Source organism: Notamacropus eugenii, chromosome 3 (assembly GCF_028372415.1).
Source record: "Notamacropus eugenii isolate mMacEug1 chromosome 3, mMacEug1.pri_v2, whole genome shotgun sequence".
NCBI lineage: Eukaryota > Metazoa > Chordata > Mammalia > Diprotodontia > Macropodidae > Notamacropus > Notamacropus eugenii.
In genome coordinates this window covers 354,896,410-354,908,913 of record NC_092874.1, presented here as the reverse complement: position 1 = coordinate 354,908,913, position 12,504 = coordinate 354,896,410, and positions in this window count along the sequence as shown.

Sequence of the window (12,504 nt, the reverse complement as noted above, 5' to 3'; positions counted from 1 at the left end):
TCCTGATGGTATTTTCACAATACTTGAATTGTCTCTTTCTGGCTGCTTTATTTTCTCCTTGACCTAAGAACTCAGGAATTTGGATATAATATTCCTAGGAGTTTTCCTTTGGGGATCTTTCAGGAGGTGATCAATGAATTCTTTACATTTTTATTTTACCCTTGGGTCTAGAATATTAGGGCAGTTTTCCTTGATAATTTCTGGAAAGATGATGTCTAGGTTATTTTTTTGATCATAGTTTTCAGGTAGACCAATAATATTTAAATTATCTCTCCTGGATCTGTTTCCCAGGTCAGTTGTTTTTCCAGTGAGGTATTTCACATTATCTTCTATTTTTTCATTCTTTTGGTTTTGTCTTGTAATTGTTTGATTTCTCATAAAGTCATTAGCTTCCATCTGCTCCATTCTAATTTTTAAAGAACTATTTTCTTCAGTGAGCTTTTGAACCTCCTTTTCCATGTGGCCAATTCTGACTTTTAAAGCAATCTTCTCCTAATTGACTTTTTGGACTTCTTTTGCCATTTGGGTTGGTTTATTTTTAAAGGTGTTATTTTCTTCAACATTTTTTTGGGGTCTGCTTTAGCAAGCTGTTGACTTGTTTTTCATGATTTTCTTGCATGACTCTCATTTCTCTTCCCAATTATTCCTCACCTCTCTTACTTGATTTTCAGAATCCTTTTTGAGCTCTTCCATGCCCTGAGACAATTGCATATATTGTTGGAGGTTTTGGATGTAAAATCCTCAACTTTTATGTCTTCCTCTGATGGTATGCTTTGTTCTTCCTCATCTGAAAGGATGGAAGAAAATACCTGTTCACCAAGAAAGTAACCTTCTATAGTCTCATTTTTCCCCCCTTTTGGGCATTTTCTTAGCCAGTTACTTGACTTTTGAGTCCTTTATCAAATGGAAGGTATACTCTAGGGACTTGTAATTTCTCAGTTCCTCTGAAGTGGCACAAACAAGGGAGTAAAATTCCTCTCTTGGCCTGTGCTCTGTTCTGTGAGCAATTACAGGCATTCTTAACTGCCCAGGATTTGCAAGTAGGATTTGCTCTCCACAGTCACCACAACTTCCACCACACCAGTGCTCCTCCTCACCCCAGGAGAGTCACTCAGTACTGAGATGAAGATCAGTCACTCGATTCCCCAAGAGTCTTTAGGCTGAGGGCTCCAAAAGTGGATGCTGCTGCAGTGTCTGCCACAGCTTTGAAATCAGGGCTGGGACCAGATTGGGTTCCCTTCTCATCCTGGTGAAAGAACTTTTTCACTGACCTTTGAAGTTGTCTTTGGAATTTGTGGTTTGATAAACCTGCTGGTGGTGCCTTAAAGCCAACTCCAGTCCTGTCCTTGTCACAGCATTGCCAGGGCTGGGCTGTGATCTGCTCCTTGCCCAGTGCAACAGACCTTTGTTGTTGGCCTTCCAGGCTGCCTTGAGCCAGAAATCTCTTTCACTCTGTCATTTTGTGGCTTCTGCTGCTCTAAAATTTGTTTAGAGTCAATTTTTTCAAGTATTTTATGGACGATGAAGGGAGAGCTTCTATAGGACCATCTTTCTACTTAGTCATCTTGACTCCACCCCCACAATCCCCAGTAATTCCTTGAATGATGATGTCTAGGCTTTTTTATCATGATTTTCAGGTAAAACAATAAATTTTAAAATTATCTTTCCTGGATTTATTTTCCAGGGCAGTTGTTTTTCCAACGAGATATTTCACATTGTGTTTTTCTTTTTCTTTTTCTTTTTTTTTTTTTTGGTTTTGTTTTATAATTTCTTGATTTCTCATGAAGTCATTATTTGCCCCATTTTAATTTTAAAGGCTTTATTTTCTTCAATGACCTTTTGGATTTCCTTTTCTATTTGGCCAATTCTGCTTTTTAAGGCATTCTCCTCATTGGCTTTTTGGACCTCTTTTGCATTTGAGTTACTCTATTTTTACAGGTTATTTTAAAAGTTATTTTCTTCAGTATTTTTGGGGTCCCTATTTCCATGGTTTTCCTCCATTTCTCTCATTTGTCTTCCCATTTTTTCCTCTATTTCTCTTACTTGATTTTCAAAATCACTTTTGAGCTCTTCTGTGGCCTAACACCATTTCACATTTTTCTTGGAGGCTTTGGATATAGGAACCTTGACCTTGCTGTCTTCCTCTGGTTTTATACTTTGATCTTCCTCAAGTCGTATTCTTTGATCTTCCTCATTGTAAGAAAATACTTTTTTTTCCTAAGAAAGTAACCTTCTGTAGTCTTATTTTCCCCCTTTTTGATGATTTTCCCAGCTAATTACTTGACCTTTGAACTCTTTGTTAAGTCTAGGGTATACTGTGTCCCAAGTTTCAGAAGGTTTGTGCAGCTGTTTTCCAAGTTATCTCTAGGGACCTGTAAATTCTTAGTTCCTTCAAAGTGGTATTATCAAATGAGAGGTGTTAACTCCTCTCTTAGCCTGAACTGAGGTTTGTAATCAACCACAAGTTCTCTTTTCTGTCCTGGAACTGAGAGTTGAATTCCCTCTCCACAGTCACAACCAGCTCTGTCCCATCAGAATTCTTCCTTGCCCCAGGACCACCATCTAGGACTGTAACTCAGATCAGCCATTTGATTCAGCCAGTGGGCAGAAGAGACTGCTTCTGCCCTGGGGCTGGAAAGAGCTTTCCCACTGACTTTTGAATTTGTCTTTGGCATTTGTGGGTTCAGAAGTCTGGAAACTACTACAGCTACCAGTGATTCAGCACTCTGAGGCCTGCTCCAGTTCTGTCTCTGCTGGCATGGCTCACACTGCACTGCACTCCAAACTGAGCCCAGTTCAATAGATCCTTCCTTTGGGTGTTCCAGATTTTCTTGGGCTGAAAAATCTGTTTCATTCTTTCATTTCGTGGCTTATAGTCATCTGGAATTTGTTTACAGTCATTTTTACGGATATTTTAAAGGGCTTGGGGGGAGGTTGCAGGCAAGTCCCTGGTTCTTCTCCACCATTTGTGTCTTCCCAAAAGTTTTCTTTAGAGAAGACTGGAATCTGAACTTTTTAACCAACTCTCCACTTTCCACCTCCAGTTCTGTTTGGTTAAACTCCATGGAACCATGACATCATGCCCTTACCACTACCTTACTCCCCACATAATTTCCAGGTTCTTTTTGCCTTGTCTCCCCCTATTATGCTGCAAGCTCCCTGTAGGAAGGTACTGTCTTGTTTTTATTTTTTGTCATAAATGCTTAGCCCAATGCCTGGCACATAGTCACTTAAAAATATTCATTATATTGTATCAGAAATGGTATTAAAATGAATGAAAAAATAGTGTTATTGCACGAAGTATAGTTAGAGAGCTATACTGGAGTTACATACAATTGTGAAAGCGCTGAGGGACTAATACACAAGGCAAATCAGAAAGGGAAAGTTCCAAAATATGGACAAAAGTCTTGGACCTTATGAATACTGAAAAGAGAGTATCAAAACAACTGATCTATAATGCTCTTCTTCCACTTATATGCAAACTTTATGAGTTTCATCTTTTCATCAAGTGATAGGAATTTTTATTGAGAATATAATGTAACCATGGACATTATCCTTGCCATCTTACAATTAACTGAAGATATAGAGAATATAATATCCCATTATGCTTATTGCTTTTGATAATTTTTATTGATGTCTTATTTCTTTCATCATAGCTAACATCAATATCCCTCCAACCCCAAGAACTATATCATATAATATATAGCATTCTTAAAGTAGGAAAATCAACACAACTGATCAAACACTAGAAAAGTCTGAAAACATGTGCAATGTGTAACAGCTGTGGTCCTCCAACCTCCCCAGCAGAATGAGTTGTGGGTGTCCTCTTGTATCTCTTCATTCAGGCAATGTTTGAAAATAATAATCTTGTTATGTTCACTTGAATTTTGGGTACGTTTCATTTAAATGGAGATAATTATTTTGTATATTATTTTCTTGGCTCTACTTATATCGTTCTGCTTCAATACATATAGGTCTTTTCATTCTTCTTTATATTTATCACATAATTTATTATACCAGAGTATTATTACAACACGCACTTGCACCACAATATTTAAGCCATCCCCCAACTGTTGAACATCTTTGTTTCTAATTCCCAGCTATCACAAAAATTGCCGCTGTAACTATTTTGGAGTATTTCATAGGAACTTTCTTCTTATTAATGGCATCCTTGAGATACAAGCCCAATAATAGAGTCTCTGGTTCAAAGATATTTATTTAGTTAAATAATCTTATATAATGACATAATATATATTATATATATGTATATATATAATGTTTTAATTTTAATTGAATAATTCCACATTGCTTTCCAAAATTAGTAAGTTATCTCAAACTTTCACAAGCAATGCATTAGTCTACCTACTCCCCAACCTCTCTAACATTGACTATTGCTATTTTTGCAATTTTTACTAATTAGAAAGTGTGAGATGAAATTTAGAAGTTGTTTTGATTTTTATCTCTCTTATTAATGATAATTAGGAGCATTCTTTCGTGTGGTTGTTGAATAGTTTGCATATTTTCTTTTGAGAACTGTTCATATTCTTTGAAAATATATTTTAGGGAATAGTTACTAACTATATGATTATATTCTGTTTTATGTAATATTAGTATATAAAATATACATACATACACATATCTATCTATCTCTCTTTCAACCTATGTGTCTAAATCTTGCATATCAAACCCTTGTCAGAAATAATTGATTTAAATGCTTGTTTTTCTCAATTTGACCACTTCCCTTTTAAAAGATAAAATTAATATTAACAGGAATTTCTTCTGTGTAGATTTCTCATTTATTGAATTTATAAGTTAATTGATTTTATGATGTATTGATTTTTATGTTTGACTTTGTATCTGCCTAAAGTTCCTTTTACATATGTTTGAGTTTAGTTGAGGAATTTGGCTTTCCCTGTAAGTTAGTTTAAAGATACAATTTAAAGGGAAACAATGTTATCTTTCATACTGATAAGCCTCTAAGATTCTTTCAGGATACCTCTGTTATTTTTAAGATCCACAAGTTAACTTGGTATTACCCCCAAAAGATCTGTCCTTGTGTAATTAAGGGAGTTTTAAATTTCTTCCAAGGAGGAAGCAAGTCTCATAGCTTTGATCCTCTAGCAAAGATTTCAGGGTACATATTGGCCCCATAAAACAATTAGCATTCCTTAATTGTCAGAGAAGAGTATGATTAGGTCACCTGAGTGTGCTGGCTTACCCTTCCAGGAATAGCAAATTGTAATATTCCATTGCAATCAAGGCGACTCCTTGGTTGTGTGTCTTACTTCTTACCACTCTTGCCTCCCTTTTAACCTCCCCTTCGTTTCCTTTCCCCCTTCCCCTCCTATTGCCTATAGAGTTATTTGTATTTCTATATTTAACTAAGTTTGTTGCACCCTCCTTGAATGAAATCAGATGAGAGTATCTCTCAGCAATATTCATCTCCCTTCCCTTTTTCCCTCTAGTGTAATATATTTTTGTACCTCTTCCTGTGATGGAATTTACTTTTTTCTGCCTCCTCCTTTTCACATCTTCCAATACAATCCCTTTGCACCCTTAAATCACATTTGTTATGATCACAGTATTTAATTTATACCCACTTCCACTATCTATGTATGTCCCTTTTACATTTCATAATAAATATACAATTCTCAAGATTAACAAGTATCATCTTCCCTTATAGGGATGTAAGCAGTTTGCACATATTGTGTAACAAGTTTTTTTTTTTTTTCCCGTTTATCTGTTTAAGCCTCTCTTGAGACCTGTGTTTGAAGATCAAATTTTCTATTAAATTCTGGTCTTTTCATCAGGAAGGTCTGAAAATCCCTTATTTCATTGAATATCTGTCTCCTTGCCTGAAATATTATGTTGAAATTTGCTGCATAATTAATCCTTGGTTGTAGTCCCAGCTCCTTTGCCTTACAGAATATTGTTTTCCAATTCCTTTGATCTTTTGATGTAGAAGCTGCAAGATCCTGTGTGATTCTGACTGTAACTTCTCGATATCTCAATTGTTTCTTTCTGGTTGCCTGCAGTATTTTCTCCTTCACTTGATAGTTCTGGAATTTGGCAATAGTATCCCTTGGTGTTTTTAGTTTGGGGTCCCCTTCAGGAGTTGAATGGTGGATTCTTTCAATTATTATTTTGCCATTTGGTTTTAGGACTTCTGTGAAATTTTCCTTGATGATTTCTTGGAAGATATTTTCTAGGCTCTTTTTTCATCATGGCTTTCTGGTAGGCCAATAATCCTTAGATTTTCTCTCCTGGATCTGTTTTCCAGGTCAATTATTGTTCCAATTATAAATTTTACATTTTCTTCTATCTTTTCACTCTTTAGATTCCATTTGACTGATTCTTGATGTCTCATTGTTAAATTGTTTTCTCCAGTTAACTTTTGTATCTCCTCTTCCATCTGTCCAATTGTTCTTTTTAAGGAGTTATTTTCATCAGTTAGGTTTTGTACTTCCTTTTGCATTTGTCTAGTTTTCCTTTTTAAGGAGGTTTTAATTTCATTGAATTCTTTTTTCATATTTTTAAAATCATCAGCCAGTTTTTCTTCTATTTCTCTAATTTGGGTTTCTAAATTCTTCCAGAGCTCTTCCAAGAAGGCTCTTTGTGCTTCAGATAAGTTCATATTCCTTGCTGAAGTTTCAGACAGGAGTACAGTCTCAATGCTGACCTCTTTGGTATTTGTGTTTTGGTCTTTGTCCCCATAGAAAGATTCTATGGTCCTTTCTTTTTGACATTACTTGTTACTCATGATAATAACTCTTTTCCTGGCTTTTAAAGTAGTTCTCTGCATCTGTGGCACAGGGAGCTCTGTCCCACAGTTCTTGTGCCTAGAACTTGAGGTTTTGTGTGTTGTGGCCTCTGGTTCTTTCAGCTAGAAACTAAAATGCTGGAGTTTACCTGGTGCTCAGCTAGCCAGTGTTTGAAAGTTAAGGTCAGGTGAAGTCTTTCGGGGTTTTCCCCCACAGTTTCCATGGAGATAGCTCATTAAGTGTGGGAGGGGGATGTTCTGGACACCAAAGGCTCCTCTGCTGAGCTAGAATATAGGCAAGCTCAGCTGTCTGTGGTAGTGTCTTCCCAATTCCACTGGGGTGCTGAGGCACTCCTGGGTTCCTGGTGTTGGCAGATGCTGGCTTCGTCCCCCTGGGGTTCAGAATCTTCTTCTGGTCTTTTGAGGTGGGGCTGTCTAAGACAACTCTGAACCTACACTGGTCATCTTTGACCACAGCAATAGAAATCCTCCTTAGTGACCTTTCTGCCTCATGGTTTGAGAGTCTCTTTACCCCTTCTGCTGCTCCCACTATTTCAGGATTGTTCCCAGGGAGATATTCTCTAGCCTTGTCAAGGTCAACAAGGGGAAGGAGAGAGCAATTACAGATCACTCTGCCATCTTGGATCCTGGAACCAGAAATCTTCCAAATGAATTTTGCAATTTTGTCATTATTTTATTGAATTCAATAAATTATGCCCTCAGTTATAATTTTTATTATAACTAAATATAGTATTATTGTTATTTTTAGCATTGCCATTTTATTATATTAACATGGCCTAGCCAAGAGCACTGGAAATTCCTCTAGCTGTTTAAGCTCTGCATTATTTCTTTAAGGAGTGCTTTATAATCAGATCTGATCCAGCCATTTGTAAGTATTGGCAAGTCAATCCTCACATAGCTTGGGTATTTCTTATTTATTTGGAATGTGAATTTTGTTTGTATTATTAAACATTGGATTTTGTTATCATATAAAAATGATGTTGATTTTTGAGAATTTATGTTGTAGCCTACAACTTCACTAAAGGTATTGCCTCAATTTGTGTTTTTGTTGATTTCTTAGGATTTTCCAAGTATACCATGATATCACTAGAAATAAAGTGATAGTTTTATGACCTCTTTACTCTGTTCATTCCTCTGATTTGTTTATTTTGTCTTATTGCTATTTGGAGCAATACTATAATTATATCAAACAATAGGAGGAAAATGGGCATCCTTGTTTCATTATTGGATTTTTCAGGAAAGTGATTTTCAAATATACACATACATTCCCATTGCATATGATTCTTGCTTTTGGTTAAAATATTTTTAAGAAATTATAAAAGATTTCTCTGTGCATATATTTTATATGATTGTTAACATAAAATATTTCTGTACTTTGTTGAAAATTATTTTCTGCACCTATTGAGAGAATATCATGATTTCGCATTCTGTGCTTTTTAATATGAATGACTATATTGATTATCTTTCTAATACTAAGCCATCCTTATATCCTTGGTATAAATACCATTTGGTGAATGACATTTTTGGATGAATAATTGTAATCTGTTTGAGATAATTATCTTTAAAATTTTTGAATCAATATTTATTAATGATATTAACCTACATTATTCCTTCTGTGTCTTATCTTTTCTGGGTTTAGGTATTTAAAAAATCCTCATATGGTGTTTTCTCAGTTTTTTGAAATAATTTGGGAAGTATGGGTATTCTTTTAAAATTTTGATGGAATTCTCTTTTGACTCTAGTAAGGTGAGAAATTTCCTTCCCCTTTATCTCCCCAAGCCCTAAATCCCTTTGATGGTCCTTTACAGTCAGATTTCTGAGGTTCATTTTGGAAATTTAATATTTGTTAAAGATAATATATTTCTTTTGTGTTCCCAGGTTTGTTAGCAAATAACTCTGCATATTTCATTTGATTTCTTCTGGTTTTTTTTTTTTTTTTTTGCTATTTTGGCTTATTAATTTGTTATTTTATTGATTTGATTTTCTGTCCTCTTTTTATTATTCAAATTAGCTAAAGGTTTAAAGATTTTATTAGTCTTTTGAAAAAAGTCAGTTTTTAACTTTATTTATCATTTCCATGGTTTTCTCTTTCCAATTTGTCCATTTCTTCTCTATTTTTAATATCCTTTCTCTTATGCTAATTTTAGTTATGCTTATTTGTTGAGTTCTTATTTTTAATTATGTATTCAATTCATTAATTATCTCTTTTTTATATTGTTTATATGATTTAATCTTTGGCCTACTTGTTATTAAGGATTTAAATGTTAAATTTCTACTTGCATTTCTTTCTTTTGTTTGTGGTCCCTGAAATGATAGCTATTTTTACTCTGTTATAGTCAACCAAAGGATGTATCAACTATTTCTGCCTTATTATATTCTGCAATATAATTGTACTCAGATGCATGGTGAATTTTTAAAGGTTCCATTTGGTGCTGAGAAATATTTATATGACTTTTAATTCCATTTGGAAAATACAGTATGTCTTTTAACTCTAATTTTCATAGCAATTAGTACAGTTCCATATGTTCCCTTTTATCATTGCTTAAGACATTCACAACTGGGAGAGGGATATGGAAGACACCTATTACAATTGCATTACAGTCTATATCTTTTAATGTTTCCTTTATGAATTTGTATTCTAAGTCATTTGGGGAAGCTAAGTTTATTACTGATATTATTTTGTTGTCTATGGTTCCTTTCAGCATGGTAAAGTTGCCTTGTTTGACCTTTTTAGAAATTATTTTTGAATATCTGTTTTACTTTGGCAGATAGCATGATTGCAACTCTTGTCTTTTTTATTGACTTGATGCATAGCAATTTTACATCTTTTCAGTTTTACTTTATTTCTTTAAAAATGTATTTCTTGTTAGCAGTAGGTTGTATAACTTTCCTTACTCAATCTATCATTTTTTCATTTTATTTATTGTTCTATCCATTCATATTTAAAGTTGTGAGAGTTCAATTTATATTTTCCTCCATTTGTCTCTAATGTGTTTTTCAAGTTGTGATTTTTTTCTTCTTCTCACATTGCACTGTCTACATGGTATAATGTTTCTTCAGTTACTTTTCCTTTAATGTTTAAGAGGCCTCTATTCCTACTTGTTTTTTTCTCCTCAGCCTCAGTCCTTTCTTCTATTACTCCTTTTCTTCTTGAGTTTTGCTTATTAATTCCTTTCTCTCATGGTTTTATCTGGTTGTGTAATTCTTCCCTTCATTTTTTGTATCCTTCTCATTAGTCAAGAACATTCTTCCTTTCTTCCTCTCATTTAATGAGAGCTGTTCATAAGGTTTTTTTTTTTTTTGTCCCTTTCCAAAAAAGTTGTCTGTCACTCTCTTCGTTATCTTTTCTTTCTTTCTGCTCAAGACTCTCATTCTCTAGTTTATGTCCCCTATAATTACCTGGTCTCTCTATTGTCTATTTTTCTCATGCAATCAGGAAATCCTAGCTATCTATTCTGGGCACTTTCCTCCAGCCCCTTTCTGCCACTGCCTTGTAGATTTTGATCAATGGATTTCCCTTTTCTGTTTGTGTCTCATTTCCAGAATAATATCAATGCTTTCAGATGACAGGTATGTAATTACTCCATGATAGGACTCCTATCACTACCAACATCACATTCCATTTACCTAAATTCTCCTCTTTCAGTCTGTTTTCTCTCTTTCACCCAGGTCTCAATTCCCTCTAGATGTTCGAAATACCCCCAAAAAATAAATAGGAAGAGAATTCTTTAAGCACCAAGTCCCTGAAACTACATTCAGTGCAAGGTCTCCATCTTCCCCTCTTTACCTTTAAGAGAATTCTTTGTCGGAAATGCCATAGCTAACGCAAGGTCGCTATTCATTCGCCCTCGTTTTCAAACCTTTCCTCCCCTTCCTCACCCATTTCTCTAGGATTTTCTGTTTTTGAGAAAACATTGATGTCATCTTCCCCTCATTACTAGTACTTAATTTGACCAAAATAATTCATGCAGACTTTTCCACGTGCCTGCTCCCATTGCTATTTTCATACACCCTTACGTTTTGTGATGTTTCTTATGACCTAAGTATATTTCTGCAATCTGTACCCTGGATTTCCATAGCCCTAGGAAACAGGAGAAGGCTCCCAGATATGAGGTTGTTTTTTTACTGTAGGCTTGTTTTTCAGTGGGAGAGGGGTTCTAAGTGAGCTCAATGTCTATATCAATTAACGGTGCTATTTTTTTTAACTTTTGGGGGGGGATCCTTGTGTCTTTGACCATAAAGACAGATGAAGTTGCTTTATCTTTAGCACATAGTTCATGTTTTGGAAAGGTTTGGTAGGTTGTGGGGATCAGAGAAAATGTGTAGTCCTTAATCTTATTGGTCATGTGACCTAGAAGTTACCTATGCTTAGTGTTTGTTGATTATAAAGCAAACAAAAAAAATTTAATTCTGGAAAAAGAATGCTACTTTATAAGTATTTTATAGTAAGCTATATTCCATCCATATATCAAGACCATAGAGTTTTCCTTCAAGATGCAACAGCAGAAATAAACCTGTTCATTAATCCTCTGATAATAACCAGCAACTAAAACATAATATGAGGAGATGCATTGATTAGCAAAAGCATTTGCAACTGTGATGTAAGAGATGCATCATAGAATTCAAGTCCAGGATGGATTCTCTATGGATGATGAAATCTTCAAGATGCCCTTGTTTGAAGATAACTACGTTGACTGAATCAAGCACCAGAACATTGGAGAACTTCAGAGAGACATTTTTAATGACTCAAAATGTAATGACCCACAAAGGAAACACAAATTGAATAAAACACTTCCATTATCCTGATTTCAATAAGTATTTGGATAGACATCTGGTAGTAAGATGGACATCCAACAGTAAAGAAACATATTTTTTTCTCCTGACATTGTCATATGGAAGTGATATGACAAGAGAACTATTTGTATTACATCAAGAAAATGGAAGAAGTACCTGGTGGGTGTAATCAGTTTTTAAGGATCTTCAAAGAGCAGTAATAAAGGAAATCATCAAGCAATTGTACAACAGGAAAAGAAAAAGATTATGGAATGATATTTTTAATTATTGTTTTCTATTTTTGTAATTAGAATCAATTTGATAATTTTTTGAAAGGCTTTTCTCTTTTCTACAGATTCAAATTGTTACAATAATTTTTATTGTTCTTTCTCCAAGATATCATATAAAATCCCATAATATTGGCAGGAAACATGGAACTGAGAATAATACAACTCATTTATTTTAACTTTGGAGAGAAAAAAGATTTTTAGTAAACTTTGAAAAATTATCTTCCCCTATCATCCTTTGATTGTTCACAATGACCAGATTAGCTGCTACCAAAGAATACCTCTATACTATATTTGTGTGTACACATACAAACACACATGGTTTTCCTATTTTTTGGGACCAAGCCTTTGATTTCAGTAGTGTAAGGAGCCACGTGCCTTATTTTACACACACACACCATGAAAATGCTCCTTCAACCAAGTCAGATTCACACCTGGTGTGAAATTTATAGTCATATAGTTGATTGGAACACTGACTGGGTGCACAGGGTCACACTACCAATATGTGTTAGAAGCAAGACTTGAACCCAGATCAATCTGGTTCTTAGCTTGTATTCACTATCTACTACTTCACTACTACTTATTTTGCCTTCTTAAAATTTTAACCCTAAACAATGAAAATCTGAAGATGAGAGAAAAAATATCTATATGTTGGTTGGGCCT